Source organism: Pinus tabuliformis, chromosome 4_2, assembly GCF_031772625.1.
Source record: "Pinus tabuliformis cultivar Carrire ecotype Pingquan chromosome 4_2, CPIR1, whole genome shotgun sequence".
Lineage (NCBI taxonomy): Eukaryota > Viridiplantae > Streptophyta > Pinopsida > Pinales > Pinaceae > Pinus > Pinus tabuliformis.
In genome coordinates this window covers 303,880,906-303,908,247 of record NC_142304.1, presented here as the reverse complement: position 1 = coordinate 303,908,247, position 27,342 = coordinate 303,880,906, and positions in this window count along the sequence as shown.

Here is a 27,342-nt window from a genome sequence, read left to right as displayed (position 1 = left end):
TTTCTCCTTATTCTTGCTTGCAATGGGTTGGGACGATCTCCCAACTTTTGGATTTCCATTCTTTCCTCTAGCTTCTAGATGAGTAGCTTGAACAGATACCTCATCTATATTAGTGGGATTAAACATGAGGATAGTGTGCCTCATGTAGCTGTGTAGACCACCGATGTACTTCAGGAGAGTCTCAGGTGAGTCTAATGAGAATTCTAGAATCAATTCTCTCTTCCTAAATTCTTAGGTGTTTCCTTGTACACTTTTCCCTTTCAACTGTCGAAGAGTTTACCAGCTCATCATGGCTTGCTGCATGTAGGCCAATGGATAGAACTGCTTTTTGATTGCAGAAACAAATTCACTTCAGACAGAAATAGTCTTACCATGTCTCTTCATGTCAGCTTGGGTCCTGCCTTCCCACCAAACCAAGGTAGTGCCTCCAAGGCGTAGGCTTGCCAGCTGAATCTTTCTCTTGTCTGAATCGATACTCTGCACTCTGCAATAAACATCAATTTGTCTAATCCAATTGTCCAGCTTTTCTGCATTCAACTCTCCATCATATATAGGTAAATCAATTTTAACATCTAGTTTAATCAAAGATGTCTTCTTTTTATGTTCAGGGCTATTAGGAGGTGTGAGAAAGCTTTCCTCTTTCCCTTTGCCTTTGGAGTGGTCATGGAGGAAAGACTCTTCTTCTCTTTTATCTTGTTTAGAGCCTTATGAGTCTTCATCCTTATGTTTTCTAAAATCCTTATACATTTCCTCTACCATGGACCTTATGGCTAGGAAACTATCTATAAATTGAGGTTTTGGCCCCACAGAACCTTCCTCTGACATTGTCTTCTGAGGATAGACTCTTCCAATCTCAGGATTAATTTCGACCAACTCTCCTTCTCCTAATTTTAGCTTTGATCTAGTTAGCATTCAACAGCTAAATCCAGCACAAGATTGTCTAACCTTAATAGCCTAGAGCTCTGATACCACTTGATCTGAAAATCACTCATGAGTGATCTCAGTTAATTAATTAATGAAGGTAATATAGACTCATGTGTTGTTGTGTGTCTATGTTATCTTAGGCAACAGACCGATAAGATTGCAAAATACACAGACACAGGGAAACAATAAGAGAAACACAGCAAGAAAAATGCAAAACACAAAAATTTAATGAGTTCACCCTATCCTCCAGGGCTACGTCTCCGGTCCAGCTTTCAGTGGTGGTCTTTTTTTATTGTGTCTTTAAGCAGAGTTTTTACAATGAGGAGCTCAATTTGAGTCTCCTAGAACAGATGATGCTTAGTAGGGTGGTTCTTGGATTTGCCAAGCCACTAGAGTGCATAGACTCTTCCTTACCAAGTCTCGACCTCAATGGTCTTAATGAGTTGAGTCCGATTTGGTACTCAGTTCCTGACAGATATCCTCTCAAGGATTGCTCGAACCTCTCAAGCCTTTTGTCTGCTCGATGTTGCCTTAACTCTGCAGGTCAGATCGGCTCTCTGTTATCTGCTTCTTGCTTTTTCTTTGTTCTGTCTCTCTGTCTCATTGTATCCTTCTTTCTTACAGTGCTCTCCCTTGTTTTCTATCTGTCCATGGCTTAAAGCCAATTCGTCCCTTTGATTGTTCGCTTCATCTTCCGCCTCTTCGGATCGCCTGTTGTTGTTCGCTTGGAATTCCCTGCCTCTGTGTCATCGCCACTATGTAACGTCTGTAGAAATTTTGAATAATATAACACTTATTCACAGAGATTATCCCGATTATACACTATTTATGGAATGCATGCATAATACATAACCTCCTCTACGTTGATCATCAATTTGCAGAATCAAAAACAATCACAGGCGCACATTGAAACATCAATCACACATATCAACACAATATGTACTGGGGAAAGCATACAGCTGAAAACCCCCAACTATCTATATATTATAATGATAGAGAACATGTAATAATACATAGTACAATACTCCTCACAAGTACTCAGTACTATCTCCACCTGTTACACACAAACTATCTCAGATCTGAATCAAGTCACAGGTTCAAATCTCCTCCGTTGTATGCCTGCCTCTACTGCGCAATCCAAAGTGAGAATAGGAATGATCCAAGCTCATTTCCCTTGGGTTGTACTGCACAATCCTCATTGGCAATCTCAATCACTGATTGTGCAAATCTCATGCACAGCTATAGTCACAACTGATAGTAGTCTCCACCTCTAACACTTGTCTCCACTGACCTGTCCATGCACTGAGTTAATTGATGTATCCTTTAGTTGCTTTATGAGTTAATAATTAGTGAATTAATTAATAATTAATTCACATCACTCATCACTAGTGTATTCTGCAGTTAGACTAAATACAACTAGTTCAACTAAGTCAAACTGAACACAACTCCATCAACTCCTCAATCAACTCCACCAAACTCAATCACTTGAGTTCTAACTGAAGTCCATCATGCAATAGCTCAATTGACCCATAAGAAAAGTGTATTTCCTTCTGGCAGTTGCATGTGCCACATCCGTAGCTTGAACTGAAGTGCTCCAAGAGGATAAGATAATGTTTATAGTCCAAATATTATTAAGAGCTAATAATATTCGACTGTTCTATTTTTAGCCTGACAGTCTAAAAATAGACTCCGCCCATATGTCTAAAAATAGAAGTCCATCTATTTTTACCAACATGACCAATCATCGACAAATAGCATCCTGCAACTCATAGAACATGATCCATATGTCTAAAAATAGACATAGTCTAAAAATAGACTTTGCGCCAAAAATAGCCTGTTGGCCCACTTAGTGAAGGCGACTCCTTTCCACTAAGCTCCATCATCTTGTTGCATTTTCAACAACGTCTCACAGGGAAGTGGCCACTTGTCCTCTCACGAACTGCGCCAGCTCTTCCTCAAATGGTTCGGTATTTCAGTTACTTTTGTGAAATGATTCATCCGCCAACTCAGCGGTCCAATCGGACTTCAGATCTTTATATGTCGTGGCTTATTCCTCCTATCGAATCCGGTTTCCCATCGGGCGCAATCTCTGTCGTTAGATCTGGGGCCTCCAGATCCTACGGTGTTTGCTCTTATCATGCAGTTGACTTGCTCAGACGTTAGCCCGTGATGAGAGCGGTTTTCTCTCTCATCCACCTGACACGCGACATCCAACGTATGGAATCGTTGGGTCTCCTGACAATTCCGCTTACCACCCAAAACACCTTCGATATTCCACCGATTTTGGAGCGTGGGACCTGCCTTTCAGTTTAGTGTTTTTCCCCTGGTTTTCGGGTTTCCCTTGTGACCGAGTGCTCGGGGCTTTTCCTTCTCGAGGGGTCTTGCCCAGCGATGCGTGATTACAAACGGCCTCCATTTTCCGATCGGACTTCCTAACTGCTAGTTTGTGTCCTGCACAGTCTCCATGGGCCTTGGTCAGCGTGCTTTGACTGAGGTCCTCATCGTTCCTTGCTGGCTACAAACTGCCACTATCCAGAGGTCTTTCCTGATAGCTCATTGTTCACAAATTTTTTAATTCTGTCATGATTTGATACAGTCATAGAACTCCAATAATTTTCATGGATCCAATTCGGATCAATACCATTAGTGGGAAAGGCATTGCAGTGGATCACAACAAGATTGAAACTATAATGGATTGTCCTACTCCTCGAAATGTCAAGGAAGTACGCAGCTTTATGGGGTTGGCAGGCTATTATAGAAGATTTGTAACCATCAACCACCTCCAAAGGAAAGGGGTTAAGTTTGAATGGACAAGTGAGTGTGAGAAAGCATTTAATGAGCTAAAACAACGATTAACAACTGCTCCAATATTAAAGGTACCTGACATGGACAAGGACTTTTGTGTATGCACGGATGCATCAGGAGAAGGATTAGGTGCAGTCTTGATGCAAGATGAAGGGGTTATCGCTTATGCTTCACGTAAACTCAAGACCCATGAAATCAATTATGCTACACATGATCTGGAATTAGCGGCAGTTGTAATGGCCTTGAGACTATGGAGACATTATCTGATGGGGCGTCAATTTGAATTAAGAACAGATCATAAAAGTCTTGAGTATATCTTCACCCAAAAGGACCTTAATGCTCGACAATGACGCTGGAATGAGCTATTTAGTGAATATGATTTCAGGATATCCTACATCAAGGGGAAAGAAAATAAAGTTGCAGATGCTTTAAGCAGGAGACCTAGAGTTCATTCAATATTGTCATTGAAGATAGACTTGAGAAGCCAGATTCTAAACCACCTAGTAGGGGACCCGCAATACCAACAAATAAAATTTGCCTTACAAGAAGAAGTACCAGTGGCAACCAGGTGGGAAGGATACACCTTAGATAATGATGGATTGCTACGATATAAGGGTAAGATGTACGTCTCGGGTGATGATGAACTTCAAAAATTAATAATGAAGGAAGCCCATCAAGCTCCATATGTTGCACATCCAGGAGTCCAGAAAATGTACGCGGATTTAGAAAAAACTATTTTTTTGGACAGGAATGAAAAAGGATATAACACAATTTGTGGCACAATGTTTAGAATGTCAACAAGTTAAATCTGAACATCGAAACCCAGCAGGTCTTTTACAACCCCATGATATACCAAAAACAAAGTGGGAAGTTGTTTCGCTAGACTTTGTTGGAGGCTTATCTATGACATCCCACTGACATGACTGCATTATGGTTGTTGTTGATAAATCAACTAAGAGTGCTCACTTCATTCCAGTTAAGACCACCTTTGAAGCACCAGCTACTGCTCAAATTTTCCTAAAAGAAATAATTTGCCTTCATGGAGTGCCCCGAAAAATAATATCTGACAGAGACACACATTTTACTTCCAGATTTTGGAAAAGCCTCTTACAATATATGGGAACATAATTAAACTTCAGTACTGCATATTACCCAGAGACAGATGGGCAAACAGAAAGATTAAACCGAGTATTAGAGGACATGCTAAGAATGTATGTCATGGATCAACAAAACCAATGGGAGAAATACCTTCCCTTAGTGGAATTTGCATACAACAATAGTTATCACAGTTCAATTCAGGCATCTCCCTTCGAAGTCTTGTATGGAAGACCATGTCGTACTCCATTAATCTGGGATCGATTAGAGGATCGAGTCATGTTGGGACCTGAAATGCTCCAAGAAATGGAAGAACAAATGGCCACAATTAAGCAGAGGCTAAAAGAAGCCAGGGATCGCCAGAAAAGTTATGTTGACGCAAAGAGAGTTGATAGAAAATTTGAGGAAGGAAGCTAAGTTTTTATTAGACTCAAACCCTCTAAAAGTCCCTTTAGGATTGTTAAGGGAGCAAAGTTATCCCCTAGATTTGTTGGGCCATTCACGATTCTAGAGAGGATTGGACCAGTTGTTTATAAGCTTGAGTTGCCATTCCATCTAAGAAGGATGCATAATGTGTTTCACGTTTCTGTGCTTAGAAAATATGTACACGACCCATCCCATGTGTTGAAATTTGAAAAATTGTAGGTTTCCAAGGAGGGAGTCCTTCAGGTCAAACCATTCTGTATACTAGACCGCCAGGTTCATCGGCTTAGGAACCGTGAGTTTGAGCAAGTCAAGGTCCAGTGGGACCAATATAGCCCAGGGTCAACTACCTGGGAAGATGCAGATGTTATTTTTAATGACTTTCCTTATCTACTTGATTAAAAATGTGTGGTGAACTAATTAGGAGTGCTTACTTAGCTAAGACAGATACTTTTATGGAGCATCTAAATCATGTTTTATTGTTTAAATTTTATGATACATCTAAATCGTACACTATGATTTCAGTTATAGTTTAATTAACTGTTATGATGTTGAGTATAATGTTGGATGAGGTTTCGTGATATGATGGTATGAGGATAATTATGCACATGTGGTTCTTATAATTTGTTACAATAGTGATGATGTATGCTTGTGATGATGATGATATGCGTAGGCATTATGATGTTATGTTGAGGTATATTGACATGTTCATTTACTACGTGATGATAGGAATTTAATGTTGAATGTTGATGTTATAAATTTGGATGGATATTATGATGTGAAGCATGTGGTAATTGTATGTAGAGTTATGACCTGCATAATTTTGTGATAACAATGATGTTATGTTCTCATGATGACATGTAAGACTTGACATGTGGATTATTTTCTATGATACTATGATTATAACTAATGCAGTGGTTGCATGTTGAGATGTGGTGACTGACAAGAACTCCACAAATGGGTCGAGAGGGCCAGTTTATTTGATGATCTCGTGGGAGCCCATACTTGCGAGGGAGAATATGTAACACCATATGGGCTGGGGACATACTCAATCAACACTACATATGCCAGTGGTTCCTTTGTCTTGTATAGCTCTTGATGGATAGCTCTTGAGGGGCTATGGGACCATCTTGAGGAGGCCAAGTGCCTGATATTGTAGGCTAGGTGCCTAGTATTGGATTGGGATGCCAAAGTCTGGTGGAGGTGTAAGGACTTCGATGCCTGGGGCTGTGCACCTTAGTAGTTATGGAGGGAGTGGACCAGCCTTACGAGATTCCCGGAGTCATTGAGTACTGTATCGGATGCCTGCCTTGGGGCAGATGAGGTCTGAGTTAGGTGCGAGCCTTGGGGCCAGCCTTGGACTAAGATACAGATCAGGGAGGCTTATGCCTGGTTCTGAAAGTGGGAAAAAGGACAGAAATTCCTTGAGATTTCCTGGGTGATGTGAAAACTTTCGATGCCTGCTAGTTATACTAGTTCAGCAAAGGGTGTAGGGAAAACATGAAGTAATAAATAACTAAATAAATAAAATATTAAATGATTTAATTTAACTTTGGGACGAAGTTCCTTAAAGAGGGGGAGTATGTAATGTCCCCTAATAATAAAATAAAATAAATAATATAATATAATATTAAAATATAAGAAAATAAATGATAAACAATAAAGAAAAGATAATAATAGTAAACAAATAATAAATAATGAAGAAAATACAATAATAATAATAAATAAAATAATAAATAACAATACTAGAGTTCTAAATAAATATAAATATAAATAAAATATAAAAATAGTAAAAATATGTAAAGTTAACAAAAAGTAAAATAAAATAAGAAAGAGTTAAATTAAGAGAACTATAAAAATAGTAAAAATAAGTAAAGTTATCAAAAAGGAATAAAATAAGAAAGAATTATATTAAGAGAATTAATAAATTAAGTTAAACTTAAAATAAAGAAATAAAAGCTTCATGTTGACACATTGAATGTGTGCATGTGGTTCCCCTTCCAATGTTTGCTCTATTTAATAGACGGTGACGAAAATGAGAGATCATTCCATGATTCCATCATCCATTCTCTCGGGAGAAAAGTGTTGTGAGACCAAGGATTCCCTGGCAGTAGTACGTTGATTGAAGGCTCGGGGGTGGCCAGTTGTAGCAAGATTTTGTGCAATTGAGCCTACGGTTGGGTGGAGAGTCATCCCCAAAACTTTGTTGTGGTTAGCAGGATTCAAATAGCGTTCAACTCCAAAATCACAAGCAAGGAATATTATCGCCACAGGTAAGTTGTCTCTGCTCATATTTCTGAGATTCTATGTTCAATAGTTGATAAATTGTGTGTTGATTATAAATCGCATAATTAATCTAATTAGTTGCATGTTTTAATTTCGGGGTTGTTACAAAGTTTGTTTGTAGAAGTAGATCAAGTATTTTTCTTTAGTTTATTGCATTATCAGGTGATCTACAGTGAGAAATTTTTACATTTAATATTATTCACCAAGTTTATGATATTAATTTTATGTGTTTAATATGAATCCCTTGGGTTTATTAATCCCTTGGGTTTAAAATATTAATATAATCAAGGTGAAGTTGCATGGTCGAACTTCAGGGAATGTTGTATTCAAACATAACAGTTTTCTATTTGGGAGTTAACTAATAAAAAAGTAAAGAAACCTATATGAAAATTATGGTTGCCGTGCAAAACAATAAATAAAATATTTTATTCCTAGTGGAAGCCAATCGGGTAGTCGGAAGTCAAAATGGTGTTAAATTCAATTTTATGCTAGTGGTGACCACGACCAAGACGTGCAACATATTAGGGGTAAGATGGATGTTGGTAGTTAAGAGGACGGGTGTGAAAAATGTTCTTTCATTTTGTTCGAGTATGGAGCCTGACCCTGCTATAGTCGGGAGTCACAAGGTCAGTAACCTGTGCAATTTTTTTATGAAATAGATTGGTCTGACCTCCGACTTACATGTTTTAATTTTTTTTTTTTTACTTTTCATGTTGCAATTTTTTTAGTAATTTTTTCAAAAAAAAAACTATTTACAAAAAGAAGGAGAGAATAGAGATAATTTTTTATATAGTGTTCTTCTTATTTTATTTATTTTATACGTATAATAAAATATTATCTTCATATGGAAATCCATCATGCTCAACCATGGTCAAGCATGCTCAAACATTAAATAGTTAGGGTTTATATACGTAGAGTTTATAATATTAATTACTTGGGTTTAATATTAACCCCTTGGGTTTGTAGTCTATTTGGGTTTTTAGTATTGGTACCTTGGGGATTTATTATTTCTTCTGGTTTATAATATCACTTCCCTGGCTTTATTAATATAAGGGTTAATATTTGTAGGGTTTAATATTATTCACAGGGTTTATAATATTAATTTTATGTGTTTAATATGAGTCCCTTGGGTTTTTTGATCCATTGGGTTTAAAATATTAATATAATCGAGGTGAGGTGGCATGGTTGAAGTTTGGGGAATGTTGTAGAAATTCCCATTGTATATCAACAAATTATGCAACATACTAAAGCAAAATACAAGGTCTACTTCTACAACAAACTTTGCGGAAGCTTAATCGAATATGAGCAAGATCAAATAGAACACATATAACTGAGAATGAGAAATCAATCACACATGAACACAGAAGAATAACCCGGGGAAAGCCTCAACCTAAAACCCCAATATCTGTATTATCATACAGTGGAAAATATGTTCAGATTACAAAAAGAATCATCTATCAAGCTATCCTGCTCTCTTTGCAATCAAACAATGTTGCTCATAGACAGTCAAAGGCTTCTCAGAAACCTTCTCCTCTACCCTCCAAGCGTCCTATTTCCTTGCGCAGTTTTCCTTGGGGTCCAGTGCTGCCACCTGTGTGAATTGGCCTCTTCACACACTCACTAACCTCTGATCTAACTGTGCAATCCTGAAGGAGACAATTCCTTCTGCATGGATGAGTTTCCTATATAGGAAAAATCCTCCAACTGATAGTACATTGTCCCTTTCGTTGATCTCAACTGGGTCTCTGACTGAACTGACATGCATGAGTTATTTATGAGAGAATATTCAGTTATCTGAAGTGCAGCAGTTACATGCATGCATGCATTAACTAACTGAACTCACAATTAATTCAACAAGATGTTTGAACTAATCTAACTAGACTTGACTCAGTTAATTGAGCCAACTAATTACAACTCATGCTTATCTCTTTAACTGATGGATAGATTCCTCAATCAATGGAGAAACTGTTGCATGTCCCCACATAGACTTCATGTTTGATTTTCTACAACTAATTAACTCAAGATGAATTAATTAATTAATTTACAAACAGCTGCTAAAATCAAATTCGAATTTTTACTTCTCTATTTTAGTTCAGGGACTAATTAAAATAATAAGGTATCCCGAAATGCGATTTATAGCAATGCTATTTTTAGAATTTCCATTTTTTCATTCCTTGTTACTATGTCCAACACTGTTACCCGAACTGCTATTTATAGCAATGCTATTTTTATCATTTCTATTTTTAGCATTTCTTGTTGCCATTTTCAACACTCCCTCTCAACAAGAAAGGGATTCAACTTGAACGTGATCCTGAACCTTTGGAATATTCTGCATGTAACACTTCTCCCAAGTGTTGTTGCTCCAACAACTCTAGAAACAAAAAAACTCTCAACTGACCTCCCTATTGGGCTAGAAACATCCTCTGATGTTGAAGCTCACTCTATCACTGACAAGTGCTCCCTCTGTAACCTCTAAGCTGTTGCAACACTCCATGCATCTCGCACCATTGCACACCTCTCTGTGCCATCCTGCACTGGTGCAACACTCCTGTGCCTCTCGCATTGTTGCGGCCTACTAGCTCTGCACTGTCTTGGGATTCTTGCACTGTAGCTCTCTCTACCGCTCCATCCACATCCTTCTCTACCCACTCAACCATTCCTTCTACTCCTTGTCGAGGCTCCTATAGCAATTTCTAATCAAAGAGGTTTGGTACCTCAATGATCATGCCCCCATTCCAACCTTCTAGTGACTGTCACTCCACATCACCCCACCTCCTACCTGGAAGTATGGATGCATGTGATCCCTCTACCCACTTGGCTCGAAATTTCCCCCTATTGGAGGTCTCTGCATGAGTGGATGCCTCGACTTGGTCTCCTCTTAGCTTCTCTAGTTTTGGCTGCTCCACAACCTCCTGAAGCTGCTTCACCAATTGTGGCTCCTCCACAATTGTCTGAGACTTCTTCTGGCGTTGCATGTTGAGAGGTAATGTACTCTCCCTCTCAACCACCAAGTCTCCATTAGTTGCCTTGATCCTCAAGGCTTTCCATGCATCTTGAACCTCAAGAGCATATAGTTTCTTGACTCGTGAACCAATCTGCTTCACCTGTCTCGTGGTGACGTGTCTAAGGAAAACATTTCCCTTACTGAAGACTACATCATAGCCTTTGTCTTCCAGCATTGCGATCAACACCAAATTTTTCCTCAGTCCTGGTACATACTTGACATCGGTCAAGGTAATGCGAGCTCCATGCTCCCTCTGAAAAACAACCGTGCCTACACCTGAGACACTATACTTTTCATCATTACCCATCGCTATGAGTATCTGGAGATCTTTCTCCTCCAAGGTACTGAACAAACTCTTGTCATCGGTCATGTGGAAAGAAGCTCCACTGTCAAGAAACCAACCACATCCCACCATGGATGAAACCATGCATGCGAAGAGGGTGAAATCCAACTCGAACTGTGAGGCCAATGCCTCACCTTCAGATCCTTCCTTGGATCCCATCTTGGATTTCTTCAGTGGACAATTTGTAGCAAAATGGCCCACCTCATGACAACGAAAGCATCGCACTTTCGATTTGTCAAACTTCTTCCCACCATGGGAAGAACTCGATTTGGGATGAGAATCCTTCTCCTTCCCCTTCTTCGCCTTACTCGCTAAGGCGCAATTTTCTTCATCCTCCTTGGATGAAGAACCATCTCTAGTGCTTCTTCTTATCTCCTCCTACATCAAATCCAACCAAAGTCGTTCCCAACCTGGCAGTTTTTCTCTTCCATTAACCGAGTCTTGGTAGCTATCCCAGCTCTTAGGAAGATTGAGGAGTGAAAGACTCACCATGTCATCATCGGTTGTCGTGATCCCTACACTTCCAAGCTCATCCCTGCAGGTGGTGAGCTTGTTCAGATATGTAGAGATCGTGTTGCCCTTTTCACACTTGATTTTCCAAAGCTTGTCTTTCAACACCAACTTCCTCTGATCGTTTTTGTTTTGATATAGATCTTTCAATGTTTTACACATTGAAAACGGTGTCTCCTTCCCATGGAGACTCGAGACTATGTGGTCTCGAACTCCCTCCAAAAGGATTCTCCTTGCTCTAGCCACACATTTCTTCCATTCCGCCAATTATGTAGCATCAGTCGGCTTGGGGACTTCTTAATCAATGAAGTCCTTTAGACCGTTATCCTCTAATACAACTTCCATGCGATCCTTCCAGGCTATATAATTCGAGTTTCCATCAAGGACATACTCGAGTCTTAAACCGTTGAACGCCATTGGTGAAAATGAGATGTGATAAGAACTCGATTTCTATATTTAGGAACATCAAACTTCGAACTTCTCCCTTCTTGTATACTGTTCTTATCCTTTTATCACCTTTGCTCCTATACCATGTAGAAATTCCCACTATAGATCAACAGATTATGCCATATACTAAAGCAAAATACAAGATCTACTTCTACAACAAACTTTGCGGAAGCTTAATCGAATATGAGCAAGATCAAATATAACACATATAACTGAGAATGAGAAGCCAAACACACATGAACACAAAATAATAACCCGGGGAAAGCCTCAGCCTAAAACCCCAATCTCTATATTATCATACAAGTGGAAAATATGTTCAGATTACAAAAAGAATCAGCTCTCAAACTATCCTACTCTCTTTGCAATCAAACAATGTTGCTCATAGACAGTCAAAGGCTTCTCAGAAACCTTCTCCTCTACCCTCTAATCCTCCTATTTCCTTGCGCAGTTTTCCTTGGGGTCCAGTGCTGCCACCTGTGTGAATTGGCCTCTTCACACACTCACTAACCTCTGATCTAACTGCGCAATCCTGAAGAAGATAATTCCTTCTGCATGGATGAGTTTCCTATATAGGAAAAATCCTCCAACTGATAGTACATTGTCCCTTCCTCTAATCTCAACTGGGTCTCTGACTGAGCTGACATGCATGAGTTATTTATGAGAGAATATTCAGTTATCTGAAGTGCAGCGGTTACATGCATGCGTGCATTAACTAACTAAACTCACAGTTAATTCAACAAACTTTTTGAACTAATCTAACTGGACTTGACTCAGTTAACTGAGCCAACTAATTACAACTCATTCTTATCTCTTTAATTGATGGATATATTCCTCAATCAATGGAGAAACCCTTTGCATGTCCCCACATAGAATTCATGTTTGATTTTCTACAACTAATTAACTCAAGATGAATTAATTAATTAATTTACATAGCTGCTAAGATCAAATTCGAATTTTTACTTCTCTATTTTAGTTCAGGGACTAACTAAAATAAGAAGGTATCCCGAAATTCTATTTATAGCAGTGCTATTTTTAGCATTTCCATTTTTTCATTCCTTGTTGCTATGTCCAACACTGGTACCCAAACTGCTATTTATAGAAATGTTATTTTTAGCATTTCTATTTTTAACATTTCTTGTTACCATTTTCAACAAATGTTTTATTCAAACATAACAAATTTTCACCTAGGAGTTAACTTATAAAAAAGTAGAGAAAGATAAAAGTAAATTATGGCTCGCACACAAACCAATAAATAAAATATTTTATTCCTAATCAGAATGGAAGTCAGTCAGGTAGTCAGAAGTTGGCATGGTGTTAAATTCAAGTTTCATCCATCAGTGATTGTGACCCTGACGTGTGGTGTAGTTGGGGTAAGATGGACGACGGTAGTCAAGAGTTTAGGTGCGAAGAAAATTATTTCATATTGTTTAAGTATGGAACCTAAACCTGCTATGGTCGGGAGTCAGGAGTTTTGTAACATGAGCAATATTTTTATGAAATACATAGATCCAACCTCCGACCTACGACTTATATATATATATATATATATATATATATATATATATATATATATATATATATATATATATCGACTTTTTATTTTGCTATTTCATTTTAAAAAATTTGAAAAAAATAACTATTTACAAAAAGAAGGGGGATAAATTTTTATATAGGGTCCTTATTTTATTTATTTTATACAAATAATAAAATATTGTCTTCATATGGAAATCCATCATACTCAACCATGATCGAGCATGCTCAGACATCGCATAGTTAGGGTTCATATACATTGGTTTTATAATATTAATCGTTTGGGTTTAATATTGATCCCTTATGTTTAATATTAATCCCTTGGGTTTGTAATTCATTTGGTTTTTTAGTATTGTTCCCTTGGGTTTATTGTTTCTTTGGGTTTATAATATCACTCCCTTGGCTTTATCAATCAAAGGGTTGATATTCCTAGGGTTTAATATTATTCACAAGGTTTATGATATTAGTTTTATTTGTTTAATATGAATCCCTTGGGTTTATTGATCCCTTGGGTTTAAATATTAATATAATTGAGGTGAGGTTTCATTTTCAGAGTTAATTTATAGAAAAGTAAAGAAAGCTATAAAAAATTATGGCTAGCATGCAAACCAATAAATAAAATATTTTATTTCTAGTCGTAGCGAAAGTCAGTTAAGTAGTCAGAAGTCAGCATAGTGTTAAATTCAAGTTTCTACGAGAAATGACCATGACCCCGACATGCAACGTACTTGGGGTAAGATTGATGTCGGTAGTCAGGAGTTCGGGTGAAAAGAATGTTCTTTCATTTTGTTCGAGTATGGATCCCAACTCTTCTAGGGTTGGGAGTCGGCAATTCAGTAACCTAAGTAATGTTTTTATGAAATACATAGGTTTTACCTTCAATCTCGAACTTACATATTTTAATTTATTTTTCTTTTGATTTTTTTTGTTAGAATTTTTTTTTAGAATTTTTTAAAAAAATAACTATTTACAAAAAGAAGGGGAAAATAGAGATAAATTTTTATATAGGGTCCTTCTTATTTTATTTCTTTTATATGGAAACCCATCATGCTCAACCATGGTCGAGCATGCTCAGACGTCACATAGTTCGGGTTGATATACGTAAGATTTATAATATTAATCTCTTGGGATTAATATTAATCCCTTGGGTTTGTAAATTGTGTGGTTTTTTAGTATTGGCCCCTTGGTTTTATTATTTCTTTGTGTTATTGTATCACTCCCTTGGCTTTACTAATCTAAGGGTTGATATTCATAGAGTTTAATATTATTCACGGGGTTTATAATATTAATTCTATGTGTTTAATATGAATCCCATAGGTTTATTGATCCCTTGGGTTTAAAATAGTAATATAATCAAGGTTATGTTGCATGGTCGGAGTTTGTGGAATGTTTTATTCAAACATAAAAAATTTCCATTTGGGAGCTAATTTATAAAAAAGTAAAGAAATCTAAAATAAAGTTATGGTTGGAACGCAAACTAATAAATAAAATATTTTATTCCTAGATGCAGCGGAATCTAGTCAGGTAGTTAGAAGTCAGCATGGTATTAAATTCAAGTTTCTTCCAGTGGTGACAATGACCTCGACGTGTGTTACACGTCATTTTTCCACACTAGGCAAATGACCATTGGTTTAGATCTCTCATTATCCACAAATGTGTCCCAAAGAATTCCTCTGCAAAGTTAGAATTCAAATTATCCCAAAGAAAGTGGAATATCTGGATCCATGGTACTAAACCCTATTTTTGGTTACCTGCGCAGTTCCCTAGTCAATTTTTGTGCATAAGTAGAGAAGACCATTAGAAGTTTCACATAAGTATGCACTATATTACACTATGACCTGCAAACATGCCTTAACGCATGTAAAAATAAAAAGTAAAGTCTAGAAGCAATGTTGCTAGAATATGTCCCAACCAACAAGCTTTGAATGGTTGCTTATTCAGTCATGATCCCAAACTCCCCACTCTTAACCTAATAAGCTAATATAGGCCTTAGGATTGGAGAGGACTATTGGAAGAGGCTTATGCTGCAGGAATAAGGTTGGAAGGTTATTCATTCAAGGAGAGGGTTGGATATTGTGGGAAAGGACTTGCAACATCAAGGCTACATGGTTGTAAGGCTATTCTCCATTTTATTGATATAAATGCAATTGTTCTTTCTCAACTACATTTTTAATGATATAATTTGTAGGATTACTTGATCACATACATAGATTGTGATTTCATATTAATTAGTTCATGATACATGATTAGTTAATTAGTCCATTTATCTCTTATGATTATATTCTGGATGCTTTGATCTCTTGTTTATTTCTGTCTATGCAGATCTCCTTCATGACATTATGGAGAAGTTGTGGGGAGTGACAGTAGGATCTCTAAAGCATCGAGGGTAAAATGGTCGAAATCTTTGAATGGGACTTCATGAATCATTTCATTTAAATGGAAAGTGGCCTCTATCATAGTATATGTTTCAGTCAATCATAGTCTATAGAAAGGTAGCAGTTCCTTCTTGCTTGTTACTAGGTTTCATTGAAGTCTAGGGAGATCTCTCTTGTTAGCAAGAGGGGTAACTCCACATAACAATGTGTAGTGTAGTCGGGGTAAGACATACATCGGTAGTCGGGAGATCGAGTGTGAAGAGAGTTCTTTAATTTTGTTCAAGTAAGGAGAAGGAGTCCAAGCATCTGTTTGGAAGTTCCTCTACTACATATTGTTTTCAGTTGCAATTGGGAGAAGTGACATGCACACCTTCTTCCCCATCTTCTTTAACTATTTCTTCATCAACAGGTTTCAAAACTGTAAATCTAACTGTGGATGCAAGGGAGATTCTATTTCATGATAAAATCAACTTGCATTGGAAAACTAGAGAATTGATTTATATAGATTTGAGTAAAGCATTTTATAGTAGCGAATAAGATAGAAGCCATATTGGGAAAAGTTGTAAATGAGTTAAAATTAGAAAAGGCAAACTCTAGAACTTTTTTCACTCAGAATTAAGAGTGGAAAGAGTTAATTGTCAAAATTGGTGTCAATCCTCGAGATAGGTTTGTTGTATAGAAACCCTTACAATAAGCATAGTCAGAAATCCAAGTGCGTATAAAGAAGTTGAAGTTGCTTGTTATAAAACATGTCATGGCCCCAGAGGTAGCCCAAGTGGAGAAGGAAAAGGCGATTTTGACCAGAGAGACGCTGGAAAGAAACAATGAAGTAGATGCCTTGAAAGAAATGAATACTAGCTTACAACAGAATCTGGATACCCATGTATGCACCATTCTATTATAGTTAGACTCAAAGGATCCAGTTGATAAATTAACCAGGGTTATGACTGAATTAAAAATTTCAGAAGATGAATTGAAGAAAATTCAAAAGAGCCTAGATGAGACACAATAACTCTTGAATATTAAAGAAAGACAACTAACTATCACAAAGGACACTATATCAAAATATCAAAAGGATTATCAGACAACCTGCAATAAAATCAAGGAGTTGCGAGAAAAAGTGAAGGGAAATATGTCACTCATACATGCCAGAGAAATAATATGGAATGATATCATTCAACAAGTAAAATCTATCTAAGACAGTATGTTGATAATGGCAGAGGAGAAGTTGATTTTCAGGAACCTAGGAAGCATCATTGCTTGTCATAAAGAGAAAAGCCAGCAATGTGCTCAACTAGAAAAGAGGATGATCGTTTTTCTTAATTCCAAATCATCTTGGTAATTAAGAACTATGCAAGTGGAACACATAATAGAGTTGGTGCTAGAAATTAATAAGATTGTGAAGAAAAAAATTTTACAGGAAAATAACAAAGGCTAAGATTGGTGAAATTAAATAATTCGTTATGAAATTTAACACAAATTTTGATAAGAGGATAAGAGCAAGATTTCCCTCGTGTTGGGACCAACAGGGAAATTTTCTTCCATGGGATACTTATGAGACTTTGTTGGTGGAAGCCAAAATCAAGATTGACTCTTCTCATGAGAAAACAACAATTCTCAAAGGGTCAACCATTACCAATTACCTTCACAGGGAATTTCAGTTGTTGTAGTTGATTAAAACTCTTTTTACAGAGAAGCCATCTTATAGCAGAATCACCAATTTTAGAATGGCTCATACAAGTTTTATCAAGTGTATAAGTTCAGATCTCAAGTATGGAAAAAATGCAGAGCATGGATGTCTCCAATAGCAGCAGCAACAGAAGTTGGACCTTCTTCAAGCGAGCCTTCACAGGAATCACAAGTCATCGAGTGAAAAATAGCCACATGGCTTCATTTTAGGAAATATTGAAAATATTGTATTTGTAATGATTACACAATTTTGTTGTCAATTTTACAAAAATCTAAGTCCTCAGTAGGATCGAGTAGGGCTAAAATGGTTTTAAAGTAGTTTAGCAGTTTTGTGATAGTTAATAGTTTTTATAACTGTAACTACAAAAGAAACTTGAGAGAACCATTGGGGGTTTTTAATTTTGACTTCAAAAGGAAAGAATTTTCTATGTAATGTTTCTACCATTTCTTGGAGAATTAATAAAGCTTTTCAAGGTGATTCCAAGCAGTCTTTTAAACTTGATATGCATTCCTCTACATTGTAATTCATTTATTGTCTTTCTTCTATGGAAAAGAGTGATAAAGTTGTTGTTTGTTTTTATCATACATATTTACTAAAGTTATAGTACTTGTAATTTTTAACTAAATAACCTTAATATGCGCTCCTTTTTTGTGCAAGTTCATTTCTCAGTCTTTCACATTTTATACTAAGGTTTGAGGCAAAATATTCAGCAAGAAGTAGCCTTTTGCTTGGACTTTTTATCATTTATTTCTACGACTCTGCTATAAATTCGAATCATTTTCATTGTTAGTGAAGCCATATTGAAAAGTATTTTACCCAAAACATTTTCTTTAACATTACCTATGAAACAATCTTCTAAAACGTCATAATGGGACAACAAATAAAATCTATTCTCTCTGTATGGATGTCCTAGGCACTTATTTCTACTCGGCCAAGGGTTGTATCATGGGTCACAATAGCGGGTTTAAACCAACTAGACGTTTAAAAAATTGTTTTAGCATCCAAGAGACCGATGATTTGTTCCTTCTTCTACTGAAAGCATTCTGAACATCCAAAGGAAGTCACTGTGCTAAGTTTGCGGGGGATTTGTTGCGCTTAGGGATAGTTGTTGTGCTTCTTCAAGTCAAAAGGTTATCGCCACTTCTAGGTTTCAAATATTCATTTTCCTTAGTGATTCATCTTATATGTTGTTAAATTTACCCCTACCTGTCAAGGAAAACACCCAGATAACCTGGCAAACCCTAGATTCCTAGCTCGCTGCATTTTCCTTTTTGTGCCTGGAGAATTCGTTGTGCCTTCACACATTTCTTGTGTTTTAAGGTTTCCCCTGTGTCAAACAATCAAAATTTTCTTGCTTCTTGTATCGTGGAGCTTGACAATTCAATATAAGTTGTCTAGAGTATTAGAACCTTGTTTTCGTTTTCCCCATAATATCAAGAAACACATTCCCCTTATGCGTTTCACTTTCTTGTTGCACCTGTATTTTTTAATTTCCACTATATATAAAAGCAACAAACTAATGCATTTGGGACTAGAGGTTGATTTTTCTGCCTGAATTTGTAAATGTAGGGATTTTATTTCAAATTTTGCTACAAGTACTCATCTAAAACACTAATTCCATAACCGCTACACCATTGTTGTGCTTTCCTACTACACAAGTTGTCAAACATTGTAATTGCATTTTAAAACACTAGAATACACCTTTAATATGAGTCATGACAAATCCATACAGGAAGAAGCATAAAGGGGAGACATAGTTAGGTTTGAGCCTCAACATATGGCCTTGATAAAATTAGATCCAACAATTCGAGTTGCCTTTAAACAGACTAGCTGCATCAGGTTTTGTGAGAAGATACAAGTTTATAGTGTTCACCTGACCAAAGAGTTTGATTTGAATTCTGCCAGGGTAGATGTTAAGATTGGAGAGCTAAGTTTTCCAGTATCAAATGTCACCATTTCAGCTGCTACAGATATCCCTCTATAAGGAGAACAATGGTTCAAGGGAATGCCTCTAGACATAGTCAACTAAAAGGATTTCCTAAAGCCAAAATACAAAAACAAGGAATATGGAGTTATTATGCCAAGAGAATATCTGCTAGAACCCTACAACAAACTTCTTAAGGCCATCCAGAGATATTTCACTTGTGAAGGTAGATTTGGGAGAATTTATCAGTATCATTTTAGGCTATTAATGCATTTCACAAGAAAAATCCCTTTGAATTTGCCTTTATATTTTTTCAGAAGCCTTGGTAAGATGTCAGATAAGGTTCAAGGTAAGAAAAGTCAAGTAGATCCCAGTCTCTTTCATTTCTCTCTAACTAAACTATTAGTGGTGGAAGAATTAAAAATGAAAAATCAGACATGGAAGACATTCATAGATTCATTTAAGTCAACAGTTGAGTTTCCAAATAGCCCATGGAGTAGAAAGGATACACCTTAATCTATGGCAACGGATGTTCAACCAGTAATAGAAATCTCAGTAAAAAGGCCATCAACTTTATTTGACCCATCAAACAAGAAAAAAGGTAAGAAACTTCATTTTTCTCCTAAGGTGGTGGAGGTTCCTAAGAAGCCACTCACAAGAGATGCTATGAAAAAATTTCCCATGGAGAAAACACTTGAACAGTCACCTAAATTCCTAAATACGATACCAAAGGATGTTGTTTCAGATGAAAAGGATAAGGAGATTGTAGAACAACATGAACAAATGAAAAAGGCTCATTCACTCATTGCCCAGCTACAACATGACAATAGGGAGTTGAAGAAGATTGTTTTGGAGAAGACACCTAAGGTTAATGAATTAGATCTAGTGATGAAAACAACTCCATCTTCCACTAAGTCAAAAGGTAAAGAAAAGGCAACAACAGAGAACATTCAAAAGCTAGAGACCTCATCAACAAGAATTCCTGTGACTAGGTCTTCAACAAGGAAGTTGCAACTATAGAAGGAAGAGTTAGTGCAAGAAGAGAAGAAGGCTGAGATGGATGAAGGGAAACATACTTTCCATAGGTTGAGGAAGCAGTTGAAGAAAGCTCAAAATGAGATCACTAGGCTTAAGAAACAAGATGAAAGGGCCAAACAGAAGATACATGATCATTTGAACATGTGTGAGCCAACATTGTTTGAGGCCAAGTATATGTTGAAGAGAACTCTTCCCTTGCATAGACAACTCAATAATGTTTGCAGGAAAAATCTTACCTTGAAGAATGATTTTAGGACTACAAAACAATAGTTGAAGGAGGCAATGCAAGAAAATCAGAAAGAAGAAAGAGGGAATTTGGACTTGCTCATTAAGGAAACAAAGGTTTGAAATGGGAAAGTAAATTAACACAAATCTTTCTTTTTTCCTTTTTTTTGAAGTACATTGGGATATATAATCACATCCTCTGTAGTTTTGGGAATTTTTTTGTAAAAGGGAAAATGACACAGAAACGCAGCAAAGTTGTTGCGCTATTGCCAAAACATTAAAACTTGATGAAAAGATCAGGGTTTTGTTGTTATTTCTTGTGTATTGAAGTTCAAGGAGTTTGTTAAGAATGTCAGCATCATCAGAAAACTATTTTATTTGTTTAGATACCCCAGTGTCTATTCATACCTATGCAGGTGCAAATTCGTTGCACTCAGGTGCTGCACTTTTGTTGTAGGTGATGTTTCTTTAGGATGGAGCATCTGCAGTACGAAAAGAGGTCATTCAAAGGGTGTTTGATGATGTGGGAGTTGAATTTTACTTGTTGGGCACATCAAGAATTACAAATCATGACCGTAATTTTCCAAACCATCAATTTGTTGTACTTTTGTTGTTGCGTTTTTGTTGAAGAAGGAAGTAGCACATCAAATTTTCTACACTTCCACATAGTCAATGTTTTGACTTTACTATTCGAGCCTAAACCTCATTAAATCAACTTTTGTGGTAATAAAAAATGTCTTGAAGTGTTTTTGGAGGTTTGAGCATCATTTTATGTATATATTTAATGTAATTTGTTTAAGAATTTCTTAGTCAAAACAACTTCCTAGTTTCTAGAGAGTAGCTCTATATCCGTTGTTGAAGGTGGAAACTGAATCATTTTGATGAAATTTGATTCCTAAAGGAAGGAACTAAGTTATTTTATTATCTATATATGATATATTTTTTATTAAGCATAGGGTTGGTCAAGGTTAGAGAAAGGAAACATTGTGCATTGTATATCTTCATTAAATTTTCAGTTAATGATGAAGGCAAGTCGACTTTTACATGGATTCATGTGTCAATTGCTTATGGTGATGTTTTCTCCTGTATATGTGAGTTTTTATTTTTCTATAAATCATCCTTTAAATGTTATGTCTTCATGTTTAGTTAAGCCAGGATTTATTTTTGAATTCACTGTAAAGTGCTTTGTTATAGCTTACTGAACATTTTATGTTTTTTCTTCCATTGTGACATCTAGAAATCATCCTCAGTTAGATTATTTGGGTGTCACTATTTTCATTTCTTCTCTGCTGACCATCTCTATAACGAAATCTGACAAAAAACACCGTAAGTATTGTCTATCTTGTCCCTGTCTAAGGTTTCCTAAATTTCCCAATCATATCACTAAAAAACATTAGCTTTATATGATCGTATGCCCAATGGATTTTCACTCTTCCCTGTCGTTGATGGTGTTAGACCCGCCAACATTCAAGGGATATCCCCGGGTACGATGACTCGGTTGCCATTATCTTAAATATATGCCTTAGCTCTTGCTTGTTAGCACGTGAGAGTGGTTTGCTTTGTCTTCGAACAGCGAGGTTCACGTGCCTGGTGAGTGCTTAGTGATGCTTGTGTCAAATTTCTTTCACTGCAGAGGGAGAAGGTGGGAGTGAGTCTCAGGTTGAGAGGGAATATTCCCAACTCTTCTAGATATACACAACACAGCAAGACCTAAAAATCTTATGGCGGAGTAGTCCACACGGATGTGGCAATCACAAACACAAAGTGAACAGATAGCACGCACAATACCTAGTGGAATAGTCCACATGAGTGCGACGAGCGTTATAACAAGTTTACAAGAATGAATATGTTGAGTGTCTAGAGGGATATCCCACGCGGGCAAGATAGTATTAGCAACTGATACAACACATTTCCAATAGCATATGTACTAAAACAATCGAAATAGTTCAACTATCTTAATACAAGTTAAAGCAACATGCATTACAAGCGTCCAAAGAATAGTCTTACAAATGAATACAATACATATATGAAACTTTGTTGCCATGTTAACAAGATTTTGAATTAAGTGAAAGTTCCAAGACACATTCGTACACCATTACATCACTAACCCGATAGTGGGGCATTGGAGCCACTGCTCGCTCCTCAAAGAAAAGATTACAAACTCTCAAGGCTATGTGGGAGGATCCAAGGTGAAAATTATTTTACATGTACAAATGAGGGGTACATATAGCCAAGGGTGAAATTGACCCTTATGAATGTTCAACTTCCCTCATGACTATTTTACTTACATGACTCTTCAACTTTACATGGGGGCCTCTTGTAATTCCATGTTACATTACATTGATTACAATAGTATGGCCCACAGTGGTGATGTAGCCGAGATGACTCATGACATGACTCGACACGATAGAGATGGTATGTTCATGTTTGTTGGTGGTGTCCATGTCGAGCTACAGTGCTACTGAGTGATGAATGTTCTCTTGGTGTATCATAGCTTCACCTCTGCATAGAAAGATGTGTGAACTCTTCAATGGTCTTGGTGTTCTATTGATATTTCATGCATGCACATGTGTCTCCTTCGCTTGCTACTTGGTATGCTTCATGTGCTTGTCCGTTCACGAACAAGCCTCCTAGCATGTGCTCCTTGTTCACCCTGTTCATTGTCGTGCCATGTCTCATTCATGTACCTATATCTGCAATCACCCATGACGATACAACATCAAATCCAAAAATCTCCTAGTATACCAAGCTACATTATCTTTCATTTTCAGATGCAGGTGATTAGGAAAGAGGACAAGGAGAGCACATTTCAGGTTGGGATGTGGGCTCGAGGCACTGTCAATGAAAATTGCGCAGAGGTCACTAGGAGGCTGAGATGCGTAGTCTAGATCAGCAGTGACTGTCTGCAAGATCTGGCTCAGCTGGAGGGAAGATCTCTGCAATTTTTCCAAGGAGACAGTGCAGGAAGCAAGGGGACACTGCCAGTGAAAACTACGCAAATTCTCCGGGGAGGCTGGAAGCGAGCTGTGGGAGGCTATTGGCGAAAACTTCACAGAGCTGGGAGGTCGGCCTGCAGGACATCCTTGCACAGTTTTTGGGTTGAGCGAGATGTTGGCAAATGGGAGACAACCCATGAAAACTGTGTAGTTTTCAAGAGGAGCAGCATGTCGGCTAACAGCGTGACTGGTTGACAGAATTGCGTAAATTTCAAAGACAATGCAGTGACAGGAAGTGGGTGCCTGTCCTTCATGTATGCAAAATTTCTTCAGTCAGCAAAGGCAGGCATGCTGGCAGCTTCTCCACAATTTCTTGGAGGAGTGAGACCCGGGGTCACTGCCCGATCAAACTCTCTGGTTGACCAGTTGGAGGCTTGATGGATCTACTTGTGGGAAACACAGTTTGGGATGACTTGTTGAGAAACTTTTGTGTTGTTTTGGGTGATAGTCAGTCAGGTTGATTCCAGTATTATGTAGTGCAGACTGCTTGGGATACAGCCTCAATCTCTACGCAATTTTGGGCAAGATTACATGATCACTGAGGGATGAGACTGCATAGTGTAGCTCAGTGGAGGTTCGGCTGTTGGAGGCTGGTCTGGTCGACAGGGTTTCAACAAAATGACTAAGTGTGTGACCGAGTGACTTTGTACATGTATGACCTTGTGAACACACACTCAACATGACTTGACGAGAAGACACCTCGAACCATCAAGACAACATGCACTCAGTGTGACTGACCGACGGGTGCAAGCGAAAAGTGCGATACTTGTGATAAACGTTCAGAAGACTGCGATGAGGCTTGTGTGACAGTACTTACAACATCGTGTGTGAGTGCGATAGATGTTTTCATAGCGAACACAATGCAAACGCAACCTTTAACATCACCAAAACGAGGTTGCAAGCATGACATAACAATCAACATGTCGAAGACGACAGTTGGTTGAACAAGTGAAAATGAAGCAAGACATGTAGAAGAAGCACATAAAATAACTTTTCATGTTTGCACACATGCAAATTACTAAGGACTGGATGATATGACAATGACAAGCAGTCCTGCAAACTCATCTAAGGGGTGTACTTCGAAAGGTGTTATTTACTTACCATACTTACCCTCAATATGATCATGCATCTGACAGAGTTTGCATGTGGTCCTGATCTTTTCCATTACTTCGTTCCTTGGTCCTTCTCCTCAACTCCTTGGAAGCAATTTCAGCATGCCACCTTTTCATGTTATCACTAAGAAGTAGATCTATGCAATTTCAATAGACAGTGACTGCTGTCGGGATGAGGCCCTGGGGGGCCTGTCTATGCAATTTTTGCATGCAAGACAGACAGGGCAGCTTGGAAAACATTCCACAGTTTTGAGGCACAAGACATTGTTGCGGGATGGGGGTCGTGGGAGGACACCTCTGCACAATTTCTGAGTACATTGTAGTTGGACTTCTCTGCACATTTCTGGATAGCATTGTTGGCTACCTAACTACTCTGCGCATTTTTAGGGAGCACTGTTGGATGGGGTCTCTACGAGCTCTAGCGTTTTAGCAGACAAGGGAGGTTGGTGTCTTTGTGCACTGCGGGGTTTCAGTAGGCAAGGGAGGTTGGTGTCTCTGTGCACTACAGAGTTTCAGCAAGCAAGGGAGGAGGCTTGATGGTTGCAGAAGCAAAGCGTAGAGTTCTGGGAAGTTGGATGAGGCTAGGTTGCTCAGGAAAATGGCTAAGTGTGATATCAATGAAACATATGTAAACATTGATAGGACTTGATTTTGATCGCACATGGACACTTAGTGACACAACGTAGACCATCCAGAATGCATAAGACATACTTTGCTTGATGCAACAACCTTCATGACAAGAGTGCGTGAAGTGAGTGTGAAACATGTCTATGTGATGACAACTACTCATGCACACATTCTTTCCTTTGAAGCAAAACAACATCCCTTTGCATAACAAACAACAACCCCTATGCCCAAAAATGACACATACTGTGTAAAAATGAGAACGCGAACAACTCTTAGGTTCAAGGAGGGGAGCTTGAAATCATCAGCTTACCAATTAGTGACCAAGGATGATCAATTGCAGGAGCGAAGGTAGGCTCCGAAATGTGCATGCGAGCCAAAATTTTGGAGGATGGTTGTCGCTGCTAAAACACCTTCCTTCAAACTGTTAAACCTATTCCTCTATGATCTCAATACTTATCCTAAGATCTAAGTCACTAAAGATCCATATAGAGAGAGCCCTCTCTGAAGCTGGAAGGGCTAGGTTCTAGTTTCAAAGTGTTTTTGGTTCCCTTTCGGTTCTTCTCCTAAGCCTGGAGGAATTAAGAAGTGCTAACATGGTCCTTCTTATTTTATTTATTTTATACAGATATTAAAATATTGTCTTCATATTGAAATCCATCATGTTCAACCATGGTCAAGCATGCTCATACATCACATAGTTATGATTTATATATGTTGGGTTTATAATGTTAATCACTTAGATTTAATATTAATCTATTGGGTTTGTAATCTATTTGGTTTTTTTGTATTGGTCCCTTGGGTTTATAATATTGCTCCCTTGACTTTATTAATCTAAGGGTTGATATTTGTAGGGTTTAATATTATTCATAGGGTTTATAATATTAATTCTATGTGGTTAATATGAATCCCTTGGGTTTGAAATATTAGTATCCCTTTGCTTTATCGATCCCTTGGTTTTATAATATTAATAATTTGCTAGGTTCATTAATCCCTTGAGTTTGTTAAGCACTTGGGTTTATAATAGTAATGCCCTCAGTTTTTAATCCGTGGAATTTATAATATTAATCCCTTGGGTTTACAATATTAATCAATGGAATTTATAATATTAATATCTTGGGTTTACAATATTAATCCCTAATTTTATTAATATTAATATAGTAAATAAATATCATTACAATAATGTATCAATAATAATATTAATCTGCGAGATTTAGTATATTAATATTTTCCATTATTTTAATTTTATTATTATTATTATTATTATATAAGATTATTTTTATTATTATATATTTATTATTATTATTATTATTATTATTATTATTATTATTATTTTTTGATATTTATTAACATATTAATTATATAAGATTTTTTTATTATTATATATTTATAAATATATTTGGCTTTTTATTATCCATTATCGTTATAAATTGATATTTATTAATATGTTAATTATTATATAAGATTATTTTACTATTATTAATTGATATTTATTAATGTATTAATTATTATATAAGAATTTTTTTATTATTATAAATTTATCAATCTCCATATTAAATTTATATTATTAATGTTTATTGAAGTTTTTCAACTATATTTACTAATATGATTGTGTATTTAATTGATATATACCTATGATTATGTATTTGATTGATATATACCTATTGTGGTATATCAACCATACTTATTTAAATAAATGTGATTGTGCTAATCTATTATTATGCGTAAATATTTTAACATATGGTGGATGCTTATTGGAATTTATTTTTTTTACTTATCAAAAGATCGATTGTTTCCCAAATATTCGCTTGATCCGATCAAGCATACTTATTTAAATAAATGTGGATGTGCTAGTTAGTTTAGTTAAATAAATGTGGATGTGCTAGTTCGTTGATAGGCATATATATTTCAACCTACGGTAGATGTGGATTGCAAAAATTTCAATTTTTTTTTGGTTTATTTGTTGATCCATGACTGCGATGAGAGGAGTG